Here is a 22,870-nt window from a genome sequence, read left to right as displayed (position 1 = left end):
CAGTACTGACCCTCTGACAGTGCGGCACTCCCTGAGTACTGACTCTCTGACAGTGCAGCACTCCCTGAGTACTGACCCTCTGACAGTGTGGCACTCCCTCAGTACTGACCCTTTGACAGTGCGGCGCTCCCTCAGTACTGACCCTCTGACAGTGCGGCAGTCCCTCAGTACTGACCCTCTGACAGTGCGGCACTCCCTCAGTACTGACCCTCTGACAGTGCGGCACTCCCTCAGTACTGACCCTCTGACAGAGCAGCGCTCCCTCAGTACTGACCCTCTGACAGTGCGGCCTTCCCTCAGTACTGACTCTCTGACAGTGCGGCACTCCCTCAGTACTGACCCTCTGACAGTGCGGCACTCCCTCAGTACTGACCCTCTGACAGTGCGGCACTCCCTCAGTACTGACCCTCTGACAGTGCGGCGCTCCCTCAGTACTGACCCTCTGACAGTGCAGCGCTCCCTCAGTACTGACCCTCTGACTGTGAGGCCCTCCCTCAGTACTGACCCTCTGACAGTGCGGCACTCCCTCAGTACTGACCCGCTGACAGTGCAGCGCTCCCTCAGTACTGACCCTCTGACAGTGCAGCACTCCCTCAGTACTGACCCTCTGACAGTGCGGCACTCCCTCAGTACTGACCCTCTGACAGTGCGGCACTCCCTCATTACTGTCCCTCTGACAGTGCAGCACTCCCTCAGTACCGACCCTCTGACAGTGCAGCACTCCCTCAGTACTGACCCTGACAGTGCAGCACTCCCTCAGTACTGACCCTCTGACAGTGCAGCACTACCTCAGTACTGACCCTCTGGCATGTGCGGTACTCCCTCAGTACTGACCCTCAGACAGTGCGGCTCTCCCTCAGTACTGACCCTCTGACAGTGCGGCACTCCCTCAGTACTGACACTGACAGTGCGGCACTCCCTCAGTACTGACCCTCTGACAGTGCGGCACTCCCTCAGTACTGACCCTCTGACAGTGCAGCACTCCCTCAGTACTGACTCTCTGACAGTGCAGCACTCCCTCAGTACTGACCCCCTGACAGTGAGGCACTCCCTCAGTACTCACCATCTGACATTGCGGCACTCCCTCAGCCCTGACCCTCTGACAGTGTGGCACTCCCTCCGTACTGACCCTCTGACAGTGCGGCACTCCCTCAGTACTGACCCTCTGACAGTGCGGCACTCCCTCAGTACTGACTCTCTGACAGTGCAGCACTCCCTCAGTACTGACCCCCTGACAGTGAGGCACTCCCTCAGTACTGACCCTCTGACAGTGCGGCACTCCCTCAGTACTGACCCTCTGACATTGCGGCACTCCCTCAGTACTGAACCTCTGACAGTGCGGCCCTCCCTCAGTACTGGCCCTCTGACAGTGCTGCGCTCCCTCAGTACTGACCCTCTGACAGTGCAGCGCTCCCTCAGTACTGACCCTCTGACAGTGCGCCACTCACTCAGCACTGACCCTCTGACAGTGCGGCTCTCCCTCAGTACTGACCCTCTGACAGTGCAGCACTCCCTCAGTACTGACCCTCTGACAGTGCGGCACTCGCTCAGTACTGACCCTCTGACAGTGCGGCACTCCCTCAGTACTGACATTCTGACAGTGCGGCACTCCCTCAGTACTGACCCTCTGACAGTGCGGCACTCCCTCAGTACTGACCCTCTGACAGTGCGGCACTCCCTCAGTACTGACCCTCTGACAGTGCGGCGCTCCCTCAGTACTGACATTCTGACAGTGCGGCACTCCCTCAGTACTGACTCTCTGACAGTACGGCACTCTCTCAGTACTGACCCTCTGACAGTGCGGCGCTTCATCAGTACTGACCCTCTGACAGTGCGGCACTCCCTCAGTACTGAACCTCTGACAGTGCGGCACTCCCTCAGTACTGACCCTCTGACAGTGCGGCACTCCCTCAGTACTGACCCTCTGACAGTGCAGCGCTCCCTCAGTACTGACATTCTGACAGTACGGCACTCCCTCAGTACTGACCCTCTGACAGCGCGGCACTCCCTCAGTACTGACCCCCTGGCAGTGTGGTACTCCCTCAGTGCTGACCCTCAGACAGTGCGGCACTCCCTCAGTACTGACCCTCTGGCAGTGTGGTACTCCCTCAGTACTGACACTGACAGTGCGGCACTCCCTCAGTACTGACCCTCTGACAATGCGGCACTCCCTCAGTACTGACCCTCTGACAGTGCGGCACTCCCTCAGTACTGACCCTCTGACAGTGCGGCACTCCCTCAGTACTGACACTGACAGTGCAGCACTCCCTCAGTACTGACTCTCTGACAGTGCGGCACTCCCTCAGTACTGACTCTCTGAAAGTGCAGCACTCCCTCAGTACTGACTCTCTGACAGTGCGGGACACCCTCAGTACTGACCCTCTGACAGTGCGGCACTCCCTCAGTCTTGACCCTGTGACAGTGCGGCACTCGCTCAGTCGTGACCCTCTGACAGTGCAGCGCTCCCTCAGTACTGACCCTCTGACAGTGTAGCACTCCCTCAGTACTGACTCTCTGACAGTGCGGCACTCCCTCAGTACTGGCACTCTGACAGTGCAACACTCCCTCAGTGCTGACCCTCTGACAGTGCGGCACTCCCTCAGTACTGACCCTCTGACAGTGCAACACTCCCTCAGTGCTGACCCTCTGACAGTGCGGCACTCCCTCAGTACTGACCCTCTGACAGTGTAGCACTCCCTCAGTACTGACTCTCTGACAGTGCGGCACTCCCTCAGCACTGGCACTCTGACAGTGCGGCACTCCCTCAGTACTGACCCTCTGACAGTGCGGCACTCCCTCAGTACTGACTCTCTGACAGTGCGGCACTTCCTTAGTACTGACACTCTGATAGTGCGGCACTCCCTTAGTACTGACCCACTGACAGTGCGGCACTCCCTCAGTACTGACTCTCTGACAGTGCAGCGCTCCCACAGTACTGACCCGCTGACAGTGCGGCACTCCCTTAGTACTGACCCTCTGACAGTGCGGCACTCCCTCAGTACTGACCCTCTGACAGTGCGACACTCCCTTAGTACTGACACTCTGACAGTGCGGCACTCCCTCAGTACTGACCCTCTGACAGTGCAGCACTCCCACAGTACTGACCCTCTGACAGTGCAGAACTCCCTCAGTACTGACCCACTGACCGTGCGGCACTCCCTCAGTACTGACCCTCTGACAGTGCGGCACTCCCTCACTACTGAGCCTCTGACAGTGCGGAACTCCCTCAGTACAGACCCTCTGACAGTGCGGCACTCCCTCAGTACTGACCCTCTGACAGTGCGGCACTCCCTCAGTACTGACCCTCTGACAGTGCAGCACTCCCTCAGTACTGACCCTCTGACAGTGCGGCACTCCCTCAGTACTGACCCTCTGACAGTGCGGCACTCCCTCAGTACTGACCCTCCGACAGTGCAGCATTCCCTCAGTACTGACTCTCTGACAGTGCGGCACTCCCTCTGTACTGACCCTCTGACAGTGCAGCACTCCCTCAGTACTGACCCTCTGACAGTGCAGCACTCCCTCAGTACTGACCCTCTGACAGTGCGGCGCTCCCTCAGTACTGACCCTCTGACAGTGCGGCACTCCCTCAGAACTGACCCTCTGACAGTGCAGCACTCCCTCAGTACTGACCCTCTGACAGTGCGGCGCTCCCTCAGTACTGACCCTCTGACAGTGCAGCACTCCCTCAGTACTGACCCTCTGACAGTGTCGCTCTCCCTCAGTACTGACCCTCTGACAGTGCGGCACTCCCTCAGTACTGACCCTCTGACAGTGCGGCACTCCCTCAGTACTGACCCTCTGACAGTGCGGCACTCCCTCAGTACTGACCCTCTGACAGTGCGGTACTCCCTCAGTACTGACTCTCTGACAGTGCGGCACACCCTCAGTCCTGACCCTGTGACAGTGCGGCACTCGCTCAGTCGTGACCCTCTGACAGTGCAGCGCTCCCTCAGTACTGACCCTCTGACAGTGCGGCACTCCCTCAGTACTGACCCTCTATCAATGCAGCGCTCCCTCAGTACTGACCCTCTGACAGTGCGGCACTCCCTGAGTACTGACTCTCTGACAGTGCAGCACTCCCTGAGTACTGACCCTCTGACAGTGCGGCACTCCCTCAGTACTGACCCTTTGACAGTGCGGCACTCCCTCAGTACTGACCCTCTGACAGTGCGGCACTCCCTCAGTGCTGACCCTCTGACAGAGCAGCGCTCCCTCAGTACTGACCCTCTGACAGTGCGGCCTTCCCTCAGTACTGACCCTCTGACAGTGCGGCACTCCCTCAGTACTGACCCTCTGACAGTGCGGCACTCCCTCAGTACTGACCCTCTGACAGTGCGGCGCTCCCTCAGTACTGACCCTCTGACAGTGCAGCGCTCCCTCAGTACTGACCCTCTGACAGTGCGGTGCTCCCTCAGTACTGTCCCTCTGACAGTGCAGCACTCCCTCAGTACCGACCCTCTGACAGTGCAGCACTCCTTCAGTACTGACCCTGACAGTGCAGCACTCCCTCAGTACTGACCCTCTGACAGTGCGGCAGTCCCTCAGTACTGACCCTCTGACAGTGCGGCACTCCCTCAGTACTGACACTGACAGTGCGGCACTCCCTCAGTACTGACCCTCTGACAGTGCAGCACTCCCTCAGTACTGCCCCTCTGACAGTGCAGCACTCCCTCAGTACTGACCCCCTGACAGTGCGGCACTCCCTCAGTACTGACCCTCTGACAGTGCGGCACTCCCTCAGTACTGCCCCTCTGACAGTGCAGCACTCCCTCAGTACCGACCCTCTGACAGTGCGGCACTCCCTCAGTACTGACCCTCTGACAGTGCGGCACTCCCTCAGTACTGCCCCTCTGACAGTGCAGCACTCCCTCAGTACTGACCCCCTGACAGTGAGGCACTCCCTCAGTACACACCCTCTGACATTGCGGCACTCCCTCAGTACTGACCCTCTGACAGTGCGGCACTCCCTCAGCCCTGACCCTCTGACAGTGCGGCACTCCCTCCGTGCTGACCCTCTGACAGTGCGGCACTCCCTCCGTGCTGACCCTCTGACAGTGCGGCACTCCCTCAGTACTGACCCTCTGACAGTGCAGCACTCCCTCAGTACTGACTCTCTGACAGTGCAGCACTCCCTGAGTTCTGACCCTCTGACAGTGCGGCACTCCCTCAGTACTGACCCTCTGACAGTGCGGCACTCCCTCAGTACTGACCCTCTGACAGTGCGGCACTCCCTCAGTACTGACCCTCTGACAGTGCGGCACTCCCTCCGTACTGACCCTCTGACAGTGCAGCACTCCCTCCGTACTGACCCTCTGACAGTGCGGCACTCCCTCAGTACTGACCCTCTAACAGTGCAGCACTCCCTCAGTACTGACCCTCTGACAGTGAAGCGCTCCCTCAGTACTGACCCTCTGACTGTGAGGCCCTCCCTCAGTACTGACCCTCTGACAGTGCGGCACTCCCTCAGTACTGACCCTCTGACAGTGCGGCACTCCCTCAGTACTGACCCTCTGACAGTGCGGCTCTCCCTTAGTACTGACCCTCTGACAGTGCGGCACTCCCTCAGTACTGACCCTCTGACAGTGCAGCGTTCCCTCAGTACTGACTCTCTGACAGTGCGGCACTCCCTCACTACTGAGCCTCTGACAGTGCGGAACTCCCTCAGTACAGACCCTCTGACAGTGCGGCACTCCCTCAGTACTGACCCTCTGACAGTGCGGCACTCCCTCAGTACTGACCCTCTGACAGTGCAGCACTCCCTCAGTACTGACCCTCTGACAGTGCAGCACTCCCTCAGTACTGACCCTCTGACAGTGCGGCACTCCCTCAGTACTGACCCTCCGACAGTGCAGCATTCCCTCAGTACTGACTCTCTGACAGTGCGGCACTCCCTCTGTACTGACCCTCTGACAGTGCAGCACTCCCTCAGTACTGACCCTCTGACAGTGCAGCACTCCCTCAGTACTGACCCTCTGACAGCGCGGCACTCCCTCAGTACTGACCCCCTGGCAGTGTGGTACTCCCTCAGTGCTGACCCTCAGACAGTGCGGCACTCCCTCAGTACTGACCCTCTGGCAGTGTGGTACTCCCTCAGTACTGACACTGACAGTGCGGCACTCCCTCAGTACTGACCCTCTGACAATGCGGCACTCCCTCAGTACTGACCCTCTGACAGTGCGGCACTCCCTCAGTACTGACCCTCTGACAGTGCGGCACTCCCTCAGTACTGACACTGACAGTGCAGCACTCCCTCAGTACTGACTCTCTGACAGTGCGGCACTCCCTCAGTACTGACTCTCTGAAAGTGCAGCACTCCCTCAGTACTGACTCTCTGACAGTGCGGGACACCCTCAGTACTGACCCTCTGACAGTGCGGCACTCCCTCAGTCTTGACCCTGTGACAGTGCGGCACTCGCTCAGTCGTGACCCTCTGACAGTGCAGCGCTCCCTCAGTACTGACCCTCTGACAGTGTAGCACTCCCTCAGTACTGACTCTCTGACAGTGCGGCACTCCCTCAGTACTGGCACTCTGACAGTGCAACACTCCCTCAGTGCTGACCCTCTGACAGTGCGGCACTCCCTCAGTACTGACCCTCTGACAGTGCAACACTCCCTCAGTGCTGACCCTCTGACAGTGCGGCACTCCCTCAGTACTGACCCTCTGACAGTGTAGCACTCCCTCAGTACTGACTCTCTGACAGTGCGGCACTCCCTCAGCACTGGCACTCTGACAGTGCGGCACTCCCTCAGTACTGACCCTCTGACAGTGCGGCACTCCCTCAGTACTGACTCTCTGACAGTGCGGCACTCCCTTAGTACTGACACTCTGATAGTGCGGCACTCCCTTAGTACTGACCCACTGACAGTGCGGCACTCCCTCAGTACTGACTCTCTGACAGTGCAGCGCTCCCACAGTACTGACCCGCTGACAGTGCGGCACTCCCTTAGTACTGACCCTCTGACAGTGCGGCACTCCCTCAGTACTGACCCTCTGACAGTGCGACACTCCCTTAGTACTGACACTCTGACAGTGCGGCACTCCCTCAGTACTGACCCTCTGACAGTGCAGCGCTCCCACAGTACTGACCCTCTGATAGTGCGGCGCTCCCTCAGTACTGACCCTCTGACAGTGCTGCACTCCCTCAGTACTGGCCCTCTGACAGTGCAGCGCTCCCACAGTACTGACCCGCTGACAGTGCGGCACTCCCTCAGTACTGACCCTCTGACAGTGCGGCACTCCCTCATTACTGACCCTCTGACAGTGCAGAACTCCCTCAGTACTGACCCACTGACCGTGCGGCACTCCCTCAGTACTGACCCTCTGACAGTGCGGCACTCCCTCACTACTGAGCCTCTGACAGTGCGGAACTCCCTCAGTACAGACCCTCTGACAGTGCGGCACTCCCTCAGTACTGACCCTCTGACAGTGCGGCACTCCCTCAGTACTGACCCTCTGACAGTGCAGCACTCCCTCAGTACTGACCCTCTGACAGTGCGGCACTCCCTCAGTACTGACCCTCTGACAGTGCGGCACTCCCTCAGTACTGACCCTCCGACAGTGCAGCATTCCCTCAGTACTGACTCTCTGACAGTGCGGCACTCCCTCTGTACTGACCCTCTGACAGTGCAGCACTCCCTCAGTACTGACCCTCTGACAGTGCAGCACTCCCTCAGTACTGACCCTCTGACAGTGCGGCGCTCCCTCAGTACTGACCCTCTGACAGTGCGGCACTCCCTCAGAACTGACCCTCTGACAGTGCAGCACTCCCTCAGTACTGACCCTCTGACAGTGCGGCGCTCCCTCAGTACTGACCCTCTGACAGTGCAGCACTCCCTCAGTACTGACCCTCTGACAGTGCCGCTCTCCCTCAGTACTGACCCTCTGACAGTGCGACACTCCCTTAGTACTGACACTCTGACAGTGCGGCACTCCCTCAGTACTGACCCTCTGACAGTGCAGCGCTCCCACAGTACTGACCCTCTGATAGTGCGGCGCTCCCTCAGTACTGACCCTCTGACAGTGCTGCACTCCCTCAGTACTGGCCCTCTGACAGTGCAGCGCTCCCACAGTACTGACCCGCTGACAGTGCGGCACTCCCTCAGTACTGACCCTCTGACAGTGCGGCACTCCCTCATTACTGACCCTCTGACAGTGCAGAACTCCCTCAGTACTGACCCACTGACCGTGCGGCACTCCCTCAGTACTGACCCTCTGACAGTGCGGCACTCCCTCACTACTGAGCCTCTGACAGTGCGGAACTCTCTCAGTACAGACCCTCTGACAGTGCGGCACTCCCTCAGTACTGACCCTCTGACAGTGCGGCACTCCCTCAGTACTGACCCTCTGACAGTGCAGCACTCCCTCAGTACTGACCCTCTGACAGTGCGGCACTCCCTCAGTACTGACCCTCTGACAGTGCGGCACTCCCTCAGTACTGACCCTCCGACAGTGCAGCATTCCCTCAGTACTGACTCTCTGACAGTGCGGCACTCCCTCTGTACTGACCCTCTGACAGTGCAGCACTCCCTCAGTACTGACCCTCTGACAGTGCAGCACTCCCTCAGTACTGACCCTCTGACAGTGCGGCGCTCCCTCAGTACTGACCCTCTGACAGTGCGGCACTCCCTCAGAACTGACCCTCTGACAGTGCAGCACTCCCTCAGTACTGACCCTCTGACAGTGCGGCGCTCCCTCAGTACTGACCCTCTTACAGTGCAGCACTCCCTCAGTACTGACCCTCTGACAGTGTCGCTCTCCCTCAGTACTGACCCTCTGACAGTGCGGCACTCCCTCAGTACTGACCCTCTGACAGTGCGGCACTCCCTCAGTACTGACCCTCTGACAGTGCGGCACTCCCTCAGTACTGACCCTCTGACAGTGCGGTACTCCCTCAGTACTGACTCTCTGACAGTGCGGCACACCCTCAGTCCTGACCCTGTGACAGTGCGGCACTCGCTCAGTCGTGACCCTCTGACAGTGCAGCGCTCCCTCAGTACTGACCCTCTGACAGTGCGGCACTCCCTCAGTACTGACCCTCTATCAATGCAGCGCTCCCTCAGTACTGACCCTCTGACAGTGAGGCCCTCCCTCAGTACTGACCCTCTGACAGTGCGGCACTCCCTGAGTACTGACTCTCTGACAGTGCAGCACTCCCTGAGTACTGACCCTCTGACAGTGCGGCACTCCCTCAGTACTGACCCTTTTACAGTGCGGCACTCCCTCAGTACTGACCCTCTGACAGTGCGGCACTCCCTCAGTACTGACCCTCTGACAGAGCAGCGCTGCCTCAGTACTGACCCTCTGACAGTGCGGCCTTCCCTCAGTACTGACCCTCTGACAGTGCGGCACTCCCTCAGTACTGACCCTCTGACAGTGCGGCACTCCCTCAGTACTGACCCTCTGACAGTGCGGCGCTCCCTCAGTACTGACCCTCTGACAGTGCAGCGCTCCCTCAGTACTGACCCTCTGACAGTGCGGTGCTCCCTCAGTACTGTCCCTCTGACAGTGCAGCACTCCCTCAGTACCGACCCTCTGACAGTGCAGCACTCCCTCAGTACTGACCCTGACAGTGCAGCACTCCCTCAGTACTGACCCTCTGACAGTGCGGCAGTCCCTCAGTACTGACCCTCTGACAGTGCGGCACTCCCTCAGTACTGACACTGACAGTGCGGCACTCCCTCAGTACTGACCCTCTGACAGTGCGACACTCCCTCAGTACTGACCCTCTGACAGTGCAGCACTCCCTCCGTACTGACCCTCTGACAGTGCGGCACTCCCTCAGTACTGACCCTCTGACAGTGCGGCACTCCCTCAGTACTGCCCCTCTGACAGTGCAGCACTCCCTCAGTACTGACCCCCTGACAGTGAGGCACTCCCTCAGTACTCACCCTCTGACATTGCGACACTCCCTCAGTACTGACCCTCTGACAGTGCGGCACTCCCTCAGCCCTGACCCTCTGACAGTGCGGCACTCCCTCCGTGCTGACCCTCTGACAGTGCGGCACTCCCTCAGTACTGACTCTCTGACAGTGCAGCACTCCCTGAGTACTGACCCTCTGACAGTGCGGCACTCCCTCAGTACTGACCCTCTGACAGTGCGGCACTCCCTCAGTACTGACCCTCTGACAGTGCGGCACTCCCTCAGTACTGACCCTCTGACAGTGCGGCACTCCCTCCGTACTGACCCTCTGACAGTGCAGCACTCCCTCCGTACTGACCCTCTGACAGTGCGGCACTCCCTCAGTACTGACCCTCTAACAGTGCAGCACTCCCTCAGTACTGACCCTCTGACAGTGAAGCGCTCCCTCAGTACTGACCCTCTGACTGTGAGGCCCTCCCTCAGTACTGACCCTCTGACAGTGCGGCACTCCCTCAGTACTGACCCTCTGACAGTGCGGCACTCCCTCAGTACTGACCCTCTGACAGTGCGGCTCTCCCTTAGTACTGACCCTCTGACAGTGCGGCACTCCCTGAGTACTGACCCTCTGACAGTGCAGCGTTCCCTCAGTACTGACTCTCTGACAGTGCGGCACTCCCTCACTACTGAGCCTCTGACAGTGCGGAACTCCCTCAGTACAGACCCTCTGACAGTGCGGCACTCCCTCAGTACTGACCCTCTGACAGTGCGGCACTCCCTCAGTACTGACCCTCTGACAGTGCAGCACTCCCTCAGTACTGACCCTCTGACAGTGCGGCACTCCCTCAGTACTGACCCTCTGACAGTGCGGCACTCCCTCAGTACTGACCCTCCGACAGTGCAGCATTCCCTCAGTACTGACTCTCTGACAGTGCGGCACTCCCTCTGTACTGACCCTCTGACAGTGCAGCACTCCCTCAGTACTGACCCTCTGACAGTGCAGCACTCCCTCAGTACTGACCCTCTGACAGTGCGGCGCTCCCTCAGTACTGACCCTCTGACAGTGCGGCACTCCCTCAGAACTGACCCTCTGACAGTGCAGCACTCCCTCAGTACTGACCCTCTGACAGTGCGGCGCTCCCTCAGTACTGACCCTCTGACAGTGCAGCACTCCCTCAGTACTGACCCTCTGACAGTGTCGCTCTCCCTCAGTACTGACCCTCTGACAGTGCGGCACTCCCTCAGTACTGACCCTCTGACAGTGCGGCACTCCCTCAGTACTGACCCTCTGACAGTGCGGCACTCCCTCAGTACTGACCCTCTGACAGTGCGGTACTCCCTCAGTACTGACCCTCTGACAGTGCGGTACTCCCTCAGTCCTGACCCTGTGACAGTGCGGCACTCGCTCAGTCGTGACCCTCTGACAGTGCAGCGCTCCCTCAGTACTGACCCTCTGACAGTGCAACACTCCCTCAGTACTGACCCTCTATCAATGCAGCGCTCCCTCAGTACTGACCCTCTGACAGTGAGGCCCTCCCTCAGTACTGACCCTCTGACAGTGCGGCACTCCCTGAGTACTGACTCTCTGACAGTGCAGCACTCCCTGAGTACTGACCCTCTGACAGTGTGGCACTCCCTCAGTACTGACCCTTTGACAGTGCGGCGCTCCCTCAGTACTGACCCTCTGACAGTGCGGCAGTCCCTCAGTACTGACCCTCTGACAGTGCGGCACTCCCTCAGTACTGACCCTCTGACAGTGCGGCACTCCCTCAGTACTGACCCTCTGACAGAGCAGCGCTCCCTCAGTACTGACCCTCTGACAGTGCGGCCTTCCCTCAGTACTGACTCTCTGACAGTGCGGCACTCCCTCAGTACTGACCCTCTGACAGTGCGGCACTCCCTCAGTACTGACCCTCTGACAGTGCGGCACTCCCTCAGTACTGACCCTCTGACAGTGCGGCGCTCCCTCAGTACTGACCCTCTGACAGTGCAGCGCTCCCTCAGTACTGACCCTCTGACTGTGAGGCCCTCCCTCAGTACTGACCCTCTGACAGTGCGGCACTCCCTCAGTACTGACCCGCTGACAGTGCAGCGCTCCCTCAGTACTGACCCTCTGACAGTGCAGCACTCCCTCAGTACTGACCCTCTGACAGTGCGGCACTCCCTCAGTACTGACCCTCTGACAGTGCGGCACTCCCTCATTACTGTCCCTCTGACAGTGCAGCACTCCCTCAGTACCGACCCTCTGACAGTGCAGCACTCCCTCAGTACTGACCCTGACAGTGCAGCACTCCCTCAGTACTGACCCTCTGACAGTGCAGCACTACCTCAGTACTGACCCTCTGGCATGTGCGGTACTCCCTCAGTACTGACCCTCAGACAGTGCGGCTCTCCCTCAGTACTGACCCTCTGACAGTGCGGCACTCCCTCAGTACTGACACTGACAGTGCGGCACTCCCTCAGTACTGACCCTCTGACAGTGCGGCACTCCCTCAGTACTGACCCTCTGACAGTGCAGCACTCCCTCAGTACTGACTCTCTGACAGTGCAGCACTCCCTCAGTACTGACCCCCTGACAGTGAGGCACTCCCTCAGTACTCACCATCTGACATTGCGGCACTCCCTCAGCCCTGACCCTCTGACAGTGTGGCACTCCCTCCGTACTGACCCTCTGACAGTGCGGCACTCCCTCAGTACTGACCCTCTGACAGTGCGGCACTCCCTCAGTACTGACTCTCTGACAGTGCAGCACTCCCTCAGTACTGACCCCCTGACAGTGAGGCACTCCCTCAGTACTGACCCTCTGACAGTGCGGCACTCCCTCAGTACTGACCCTCTGACATTGCGGCACTCCCTCAGTACTGAACCTCTGACAGTGCGGCCCTCCCTCAGTACTGGCCCTCTGACAGTGCTGCGCTCCCTCAGTACTGACCCTCTGACAGTGCAGCGCTCCCTCAGTACTGACCCTCTGACAGTGCGCCACTCACTCAGCACTGACCCTCTGACAGTGCGGCTCTCCCTCAGTACTGACCCTCTGACAGTGCAGCACGCCCTCAGTACTGACCCTCTGACAGTGCGGCACTCGCTCAGTACTGACCCTCTGACAGTGCGGCACTCCCTCAGTACTGACATTCTGACAGTGCGGCACTCCCTCAGTACTGACCCTCTGACAGTGCGGCACTCCCTCAGTACTGACCCTCTGACAGTGCGGCACTCCCTCAGTACTGACCCTCTGACAGTGCGGCGCTCCCTCAGTACTGACATTCTGACAGTGCGGCACTCCCTCAGTACTGACTCTCTGACAGTACGGCACTCTCTCAGTACTGACCCTCTGACAGTGCGGCGCTTCATCAGTACTGACCCTCTGACAGTGCGGCACTCCCTCAGTACTGAACCTCTGACAGTGCGGCACTCCCTCAGTACTGACCCTCTGACAGTGCGGCACTCCCTCAGTACTGACCCTCTGACAGTGCAGCGCTCCCTCAGTACTGACATTCTGACAGTACGGCACTCCCTCAGTACTGACCCTCTGACAGCGCGGCACTCCCTCAGTACTGACCCCCTGGCAGTGTGGTACTCCCTCAGTGCTGACCCTCAGACAGTGCGGCACTCCCTCAGTACTGACCCTCTGGCAGTGTGGTACTCCCTCAGTACTGACACTGACAGTGCGGCACTCCCTCAGTACTGACCCTCTGACAATGCGGCACTCCCTCAGTACTGACCCTCTGACAGTGCGGCACTCCCTCAGTACTGACCCTCTGACAGTGCGGCACTCCCTCAGTACTGACACTGACAGTGCAGCACTCCCTCAGTACTGACTCTCTGACAGTGCGGCACTCCCTCAGTACTGACTCTCTGAAAGTGCAGCACTCCCTCAGTACTGACTCTCTGACAGTGCGGGACACCCTCAGTACTGACCCTCTGACAGTGCGGCACTCCCTCAGTCTTGACCCTGTGACAGTGCGGCACTCGCTCAGTCGTGACCCTCTGACAGTGCAGCGCTCCCTCAGTACTGACCCTCTGACAGTGTAGCACTCCCTCAGTACTGACTCTCTGACAGTGCGGCACTCCCTCAGTACTGGCACTCTGACAGTGCAACACTCCCTCAGTGCTGACCCTCTGACAGTGCGGCACTCCCTCAGTACTGACCCTCTGACAGTGCAACACTCCCTCAGTGCTGACCCTCTGACAGTGCGGCACTCCCTCAGTACTGACCCTCTGACAGTGTAGCACTCCCTCAGTACTGACTCTCTGACAGTGCGGCACTCCCTCAGCACTGGCACTCTGACAGTGCGGCACTCCCTCAGTACTGACCCTCTGACAGTGCGGCACTCCCTCAGTACTGACTCTCTGACAGTGCGGCACTTCCTGAGTACTGACACTCTGATAGTGCGGCACTCCCTTAGTACTGACCCACTGACAGTGCGGCACTCCCTCAGTACTGACTCTCTGACAGTGCAGCGCTCCCACAGTACTGACCCGCTGACAGTGCGGCACTCCCTTAGTACTGACCCTCTGACAGTGCGGCACTCCCTCAGTACTGACCCTCTGACAGTGCGACACTCCCTTAGTACTGACACTCTGACAGTGCGGCACTCCCTCAGTACTGACCCTCTGACAGTGCAGCACTCCCACAGTACTGACCCTCTGATAGTGCGGCGCTCCCTCAGTACTGACCCTCTGACAGTGCTGCACTCCCTCAGTACTGGCCCTCTGACAGTGCAGCGCTCCCACAGTACTGACCCGCTGACAGTGCGGCACTCCCTCAGTACTGACCCTCTGACAGTGCGGCACTCCCTCATTACTGACCCTCTGACAGTGCAGAACTCCCTCAGTACTGACCCACTGACCGTGCGGCACTCCCTCAGTACTGACCCTCTGACAGTGCGGCACTCCCTCACTACTGAGCCTCTGACAGTGCGGAACTCCCTCAGTACAGACCCTCTGACAGTGCGGCACTCCCTCAGTACTGACCCTCTGACAGTGCGGCACTCCCTCAGTACTGACCCTCTGACAGTGCAGCACTCCCTCAGTACTGACCCTCTGACAGTGCGGCACTCCCTCAGTACTGACCCTCTGACAGTGCGGCACTCCCTCAGTACTGACCCTCCGACAGTGCAGCATTCCCTCAGTACTGACTCTCTGACAGTGCGGCACTCCCTCTGTACTGACCCTCTGACAGTGCAGCACTCCCTCAGTACTGACCCTCTGACAGTGCAGCACTCCCTCAGTACTGACCCTCTGACAGTGCGGCGCTCCCTCAGTACTGACCCTCTGACAGTGCGGCACTCCCTCAGAACTGACCCTCTGACAGTGCAGCACTCCCTCAGTACTGACCCTCTGACAGTGCGGCGCTCCCTCAGTACTGACCCTCTGACAGTGCAGCACTCCCTCAGTACTGACCCTCTGACAGTGTCGCTCTCCCTCAGTACTGACCCTCTGACAGTGCGGCACTCCCTCAGTACTGACCCTCTGACAGTGCGGCACTCCCTCAGTACTGACCCTCTGACAGTGCGGCACTCCCTCAGTACTGACCCTCTGACAGTGCGGTACTCCCTCAGTACTGACTCTCTGACAGTGCGGCACACCCTCAGTCCTGACCCTGTGACAGTGCGGCACTCGCTCAGTCGTGACCCTCTGACAGTGCAGCGCTCCCTCAGTACTGACCCTCTGACAGTGCGGCACTCCCTCAGTACTGACCCTCTATCAATGCAGCGCTCCCTCAGTACTGACCCTCTGACAGTGCGGCACTCCCTGAGTACTGACTCTCTGACAGTGCAGCACTCCCTGAGTACTGACCCTCTGACAGTGCGGCACTCCCTCAGTACTGACCCTTTGACAGTGCGGCACTCCCTCAGTACTGACCCTCTGACAGTGCGGCACTCCCTCAGTGCTGACCCTCTGACAGAGCAGCGCTCCCTCAGTACTGACCCTCTGACAGTGCGGCCTTCCCTCAGTACTGACCCTCTGACAGTGCGGCACTCCCTCAGTACTGACCCTCTGACAGTGCGGCACTCCCTCAGTACTGACCCTCTGACAGTGCGGCGCTCCCTCAGTACTGACCCTCTGACAGTGCAGCGCTCCCTCAGTACTGACCCTCTGACAGTGCGGTGCTCCCTCAGTACTGTCCCTCTGACAGTGCAGCACTCCCTCAGTACCGACCCTCTGACAGTGCAGCACTCCCTCAGTACTGACCCTGACAGTGCAGCACTCCCTCAGTACTGACCCTCTGACAGTGCGGCAGTCCCTCAGTACTGACCCTCTGACAGTGCGGCACTCCCTCAGTACTGACACTGACAGTGCGGCACTCCCTCAGTACTGACCCTCTGACAGTGCAGCACTCCCTCAGTACTGCCCCTCTGACAGTGCAGCACTCCCTCAGTACTGACCCCCTGACAGTGCGGCACTCCCTCAGTACTGACCCTCTGACAGTGCGGCACTCCCTCAGTACTGCCCCTCTGACAGTGCAGCACTCCCTCAGTACCGACCCTCTGACAGTGCGGCACTCCCTCAGTACTGACCCTCTGACAGTGCGGCACTCCCTCAGTACTGCCCCTCTGACAGTGCAGCACTCCCTCAGTACTGACCCCCTGACAGTGAGGCACTCCCTCAGTACACACCCTCTGACATTGCGGCACTCCCTCAGTACTGACCCTCTGACAGTGCGGCACTCCCTCAGCCCTGACCCTCTGACAGTGCGGCACTCCCTCCGTGCTGACCCTCTGACAGTGCGGCACTCCCTCAGTACTGACCCTCTGACAGTGCGGCACTCCCTCAGTACTGCCCCTCTGACAGTGCAGCACTCCCTCAGTACTGACCCTCTGACAGTGCGGCACTCCCTCAGTACTGACCCTCTGACAGTGCGGCACTCCCTCAGTACTGACCCTCTGACAGTGCGGCACTCCCTCCGTACTGACCCTCTGACAGTGCAGCACTCCCTCCGTACTGACCCTCTGACAGTGCGGCACTCCCTCAGTACTGACCCTCTAACAGTGCAGCACTCCCTCAGTACTGACCCTCTGACAGTGAAGCGCTCCCTCAGTACTGACCCTCTGACTGTGAGGCCCTCCCTCAGTACTGACCCTCTGACAGTGCGGCACTCCCTCAGTACTGACCCTCTGACAGTGCGGCACTCCCTCAGTACTGACCCTCTGACAGTGCGGCTCTCCCTTAGTACTGACCCTCTGACAGTGCGGCACTCCCTCAGTACTGACCCTCTGACAGTGCAGCGTTCCCTCAGTACTGACTCTCTGACAGTGCGGCACTCCCTCACTACTGAGCCTCTGACAGTGCGGAACTCCCTCAGTACAGACCCTCTGACAGTGCGGCACTCCCTCAGTACTGACCCTCTGACAGTGCGGCACTCCCTCAGTACTGACCCTCTGACAGTGCAGCACTCCCTCAGTACTGACCCTCTGACAGTGCAGCACTCCCTCAGTACTGACCCTCTGACAGTGCGGCACTCCCTCAGTACTGACCCTCCGACAGTGCAGCATTCCCTCAGTACTGACTCTCTGACAGTGCGGCACTCCCTCTGTACTGACCCTCTGACAGTGCAGCACTCGCTCAGTACTGACCCTCTGACAGTGCAGCACTCCCTCAGTACTGACCCTCTGGCAGCGCGGCACTCCCTCAGTACTGACCCCCTGGCAGTGTGGTACTCCCTCAGTGCTGACCCTCAGACAGTGCGGCACTCCCTCAGTACTGACCCTCTGGCAGTGTGGTACTCCCTCAGTACTGACACTGACAGTGCGGCACTCCCTCAGTACTGACCCTCTGACAATGCGGCACTCCCTCAGTACTGACCCTCTGACAGTGCGGCACTCCCTCAGTACTGACCCTCTGACAGTGCGGCACTCCCTCAGTACTGACACTGACAGTGCAGCACTCCCTCAGTACTGACTCTCTGACAGTGCGGCACTCCCTCAGTACTGACTCTCTGAAAGTGCAGCACTCCCTCAGTACTGACTCTCTGACAGTGCGGGACACCCTCAGTACTGACCCTCTGACAGTGCGGCACTCCCTCAGTCTTGACCCTGTGACAGTGCGGCACTCGCTCAGTCGTGACCCTCTGACAGTGCAGCGCTCCCTCAGTACTGACCCTCTGACAGTGTAGCACTCCCTCAGTACTGACTCTCTGACAGTGCGGCACTCCCTCAGTACTGGCACTCTGACAGTGCAACACTCCCTCAGTGCTGACCCTCTGACAGTGCGGCACTCCCTCAGTACTGACCCTCTGACAGTGCAACACTCCCTCAGTGCTGACCCTCTGACAGTGCGGCACTCCCTCAGTACTGACCCTCTGACAGTGTAGCACTCCCTCAGTACTGACTCTCTGACAGTGCGGCACTCCCTCAGCACTGGCACTCTGACAGTGCGGCACTCCCTCAGTACTGACCCTCTGACAGTGCGGCACTCCCTCAGTACTGACTCTCTGACAGTGCGGCACTCCCTTAGTACTGACACTCTGATAGTGCGGCACTCCCTTAGTACTGACCCACTGACAGTGCGGCACTCCCTCAGTACTGACTCTCTGACAGTGCAGCGCTCCCACAGTACTGACCCGCTGACAGTGCGGCACTCCCTTAGTACTGACCCTCTGACAGTGCGGCACTCCCTCAGTACTGACCCTCTGACAGTGCGACACTCCCTTAGTACTGACACTCTGACAGTGCGGCACTCCCTCAGTACTGACCCTCTGACAGTGCAGCGCTCCCACAGTACTGACCCTCTGATAGTGCGGCGCTCCCTCAGTACTGACCCTCTGACAGTGCTGCACTCCCTCAGTACTGGCCCTCTGACAGTGCAGCGCTCCCACAGTACTGACCCGCTGACAGTGCGGCACTCCCTCAGTACTGACCCTCTGACAGTGCGGCACTCCCTCATTACTGACCCTCTGACAGTGCAGAACTCCCTCAGTACTGACCCACTGACCGTGCGGCACTCCCTCAGTACTGACCCTCTGACAGTGCGGCACTCCCTCACTACTGAGCCTCTGACAGTGCGGAACTCCCTCAGTACAGACCCTCTGACAGTGCGGCACTCCCTCAGTACTGACCCTCTGACAGTGCGGCACTCCCTCAGTACTGACCCTCTGACAGTGCAGCACTCCCTCAGTACTGACCCTCTGACAGTGCGGCACTCCCTCAGTACTGACCCTCTGACAGTGCGGCACTCCCTCAGTACTGACCCTCCGACAGTGCAGCATTCCCTCAGTACTGACTCTCTGACAGTGCGGCACTCCCTCTGTACTGACCCTCTGACAGTGCAGCACTCCCTCAGTACTGACCCTCTGACAGTGCAGCACTCCCTCAGTACTGACCCTCTGACAGTGCGGCGCTCCCTCAGTACTGACCCTCTGACAGTGCGGCACTCCCTCAGAACTGACCCTCTGACAGTGCAGCACTCCCTCAGTACTGACCCTCTGACAGTGCGGCGCTCCCTCAGTACTGACCCTCTGACAGTGCAGCACTCCCTCAGTACTGACCCTCTGACAGTGCCGCTCTCCCTCAGTACTGACCCTCTGACAGTGCGGCACTCCCTCAGTACTGACCCTCTGACAGTGCGGCACTCCCTCAGTACTGACCCTCTGACAGTGCGGCACTCCCTCAGTACTGACCCTCTGACAGTGCGGTACTCCCTCAGTACTGACTCTCTGACAGTGCGGCACACCCTCAGTCCTGACCCTGTGACAGTGCGGCACTCGCTCAGTCGTGACCCTCTGACAGTGCAGCGCTCCCTCAGTACTGACCCTCTGACAGTGCGGCACTCCCTCAGGACTGACCCTCTATCAATGCAGCGCTCCCTCAGTACTGACCCTCTGACAGTGCGGCACTCCCTGAGTACTGACTCTCTGACAGTGCAGCACTCCCTGAGTACTGACCCTCTGACAGTGCGGCACTCCCTCAGTACTGACCCTTTGACAGTGCGGCACTCCCTCAGTACTGACCCTCTGACAGTGCGGCACTCCCTCAGTGCTGACCCTCTGACAGAGCAGCGCTCCCTCAGTACTGACCCTCTGACAGTGCGGCCTTCCCTCAGTACTGACCCTCTGACAGTGCGGCACTCCCTCAGTACTGACCCTCTGACAGTGCGGCACTCCCTCAGTACTGACCCTCTGACAGTGCGGCGCTCCCTCAGTACTGACCCTCTGACAGTGCAGCGCTCCCTCAGTACTGACCCTCTGACAGTGCGGTGCTCCCTCAGTACTGTCCCTCTGACAGTGCAGCACTCCCTCAGTACCGACCCTCTGACAGTGCAGCACTCCCTCAGTACTGACCCTGACAGTGCAGCACTCCCTCAGTACTGACCCTCTGACAGTGCGGCAGTCCCTCAGTACTGACCCTCTGACAGTGCGGCACTCCCTCAGTACTGACACTGACAGTGCGGCACTCCCTCAGTACTGACCCTCTGACAGTGCGGCACTCCCTCAGTACTGACCCTCTGACAGTGCAGCACTCCCTCCGTACTGACCCTCTGACAGTGCGGCACTCCCTCAGTACTGACCCTCTGACAGTGCGGCACTCCCTCAGTACTGCCCCTCTGACAGTGCAGCACTCCCTCAGTACTGACCCCCTGACAGTGAGGCACTCCCTCAGTACACACCCTCTGACATTGCGGCACTCCCTCAGTACTGACCCTCTGACAGTGCGGCACTCCCTCAGCCCTGACCCTCTGACAGTGCGGCACTCCCTCCGTGCTGACCCTCTGACAGTGCGGCACTCCCTCAGTACTGACTCTCTGACAGTGCAGCACTCCCTGAGTTCTGACCCTCTGACAGTGCGGCACTCCCTCAGTACTGACCCTCTGACAGTGCGGCACTCCCTCAGTACTGACCCTCTGACAGTGCGGCACTCCCTCAGTACTGACCCTCTGACAGTGCGGCACTCCCTCCGTACTGACCCTCTGACAGTGCAGCACTCCCTCCGTACTGACCCTCTGACAGTGCGGCACTCCCTCAGTACTGACCCTCTAACAGTGCAGCACTCCCTCAGTACTGACCCTCTGACAGTGAAGCGCTCCCTCAGTACTGACCCTCTGACTGTGAGGCCCTCCCTCAGTACTGACCCTCTGACAGTGCGGCACTCCCTCAGTACTGACCCTCTGACAGTGCGGCACTCCCTCAGTACTGACCCTCTGACAGTGCGGCTCTCCCTTAGTACTGACCCTCTGACAGTGCGGCACTCCCTCAGTACTGACCCTCTGACAGTGCAGCGTTCCCTCAGTACTGACTCTCTGACAGTGCGGCACTCCCTCACTACTGAGCCTCTGACAGTGCGGAACTCCCTCAGTACAGACCCTCTGACAGTGCGGCACTCCCTCAGTACTGACCCTCTGACAGTGCGGCACTCCCTCAGTACTGACCCTCTGACAGTGCAGCACTCCCTCAGTACTGACCCTCTGACAGTGCAGCACTCCCTCAGTACTGACCCTCTGACAGTGCGGCACTCCCTCAGTACTGACCCTCCGACAGTGCAGCATTCCCTCAGTACTGACTCTCTGACAGTGCGGCACTCCCTCTGTACTGACCCTCTGACAGTGCAGCACTCCCTCAGTACTGACCCTCTGACAGTGCAGCACTCCCTCAGTACTGACCCTCTGACAGTGCGGCGCTCCCTCAGTACTGACCCTCTGACAGTGCGGCACTCCCTCAGAACTGACCCTCTGACAGTGCAGCACTCCCTCAGTACTGACCCTCTGACAGTGCGGCGCTCCCTCAGTACTGACCCTCTGACAGTGCAGCACTCCCTCAGTACTGACCCTCTGACAGTGTCGCTCTCCCTCAGTACTGACCCTCTGACAGTGCGGCACTCCCTCAGTACTGACCCTCTGACAGTGCGGCACTCCCTCAGTACTGACCCTCTGACAGTGCGGCACTCCCTCAGTACTGACCCTCTGACAGTGCGGTACTCCCTCAGTACTGACTCTCTGACAGTGCGGCACACCCTCAGTCCTGACCCTGTGACAGTGCGGCACTCGCTCAGTCGTGACCCTCTGACAGTGCAACACTCCCTCAGTACTGACCCTCTATCAATGCAGCGCTCCCTCAATACTGACCCTCTGACAGTGAGGCCCTCCCTCAGTACTGACCCTCTGACAGTGCGGCACTCCCTGAGTACTGACTCTCTGACCGTGCAGCACTCCCTGAGTACTGACCCTCTGACAGTGTGGCACTCCCTCAGTACTGACCCTTTGACAGTGCGGCGCTCCCTCAGTACTGACCCTCTGACAGTGCGGCAGTCCCTCAGTACTGACCCTCTGACAGTGCGGCACTCCCTCAGTACTGACCCTCTGACAGTGCGGCACTCCCTCAGTACTGACCCTCTGACAGAGCAGCGCTCCCTCAGTACTGACCCTCTGACAGTGCGGCCTTCCCTCAGTACTGACTCTCTGACAGTGCGGCACTCCCTTAGTACTGACACTCTGATAGTGCGGCACTCCCTTAGTACTGACCCACTGACAGTGCGGCACTCCCTCAGTACTGACTCTCTGACAGTGCAGCGCTCCCACAGTACTGACCCGCTGACAGTGCGGCACTCCCTTAGTACTGACCCTCTGACAGTGCGGCACTCCCTCAGTACTGACCCTCTGACAGTGCGACACTCCCTTAGTACTGACACTCTGACAGTGCGGCACTCCCTCAGTACTGACCCTCTGACAGTGCAGCGCTCCCACAGTACTGACCCTCTGATAGTGCGGCGCTCCCTCAGTACTGACCCTCTGACAGTGCTGCACTCCCTCAGTACTGGCCCTCTGACAGTGCAGCGCTCCCACAGTACTGACCCGCTGACAGTGCGGCACTCCCTCAGTACTGACCCTCTGACAGTGCGGCACTCCCTCATTACTGACCCTCTGACAGTGCAGAACTCCCTCAGTACTGACCCACTGACCGTGCGGCACTCCCTCAGTACTGACCCTCTGACAGTGCGGCACTCCCTCACTACTGAGCCTCTGACAGTGCGGAACTCCCTCAGTACAGACCCTCTGACAGTGCGGCACTCCCTCAGTAC

This window comes from Scyliorhinus torazame, unplaced genomic scaffold (assembly GCF_047496885.1).
Source record: "Scyliorhinus torazame isolate Kashiwa2021f unplaced genomic scaffold, sScyTor2.1 scaffold_391, whole genome shotgun sequence".
Classification (NCBI taxonomy): domain Eukaryota; kingdom Metazoa; phylum Chordata; class Chondrichthyes; order Carcharhiniformes; family Scyliorhinidae; genus Scyliorhinus; species Scyliorhinus torazame.
This window is presented reverse-complemented; position numbering follows the sequence as displayed.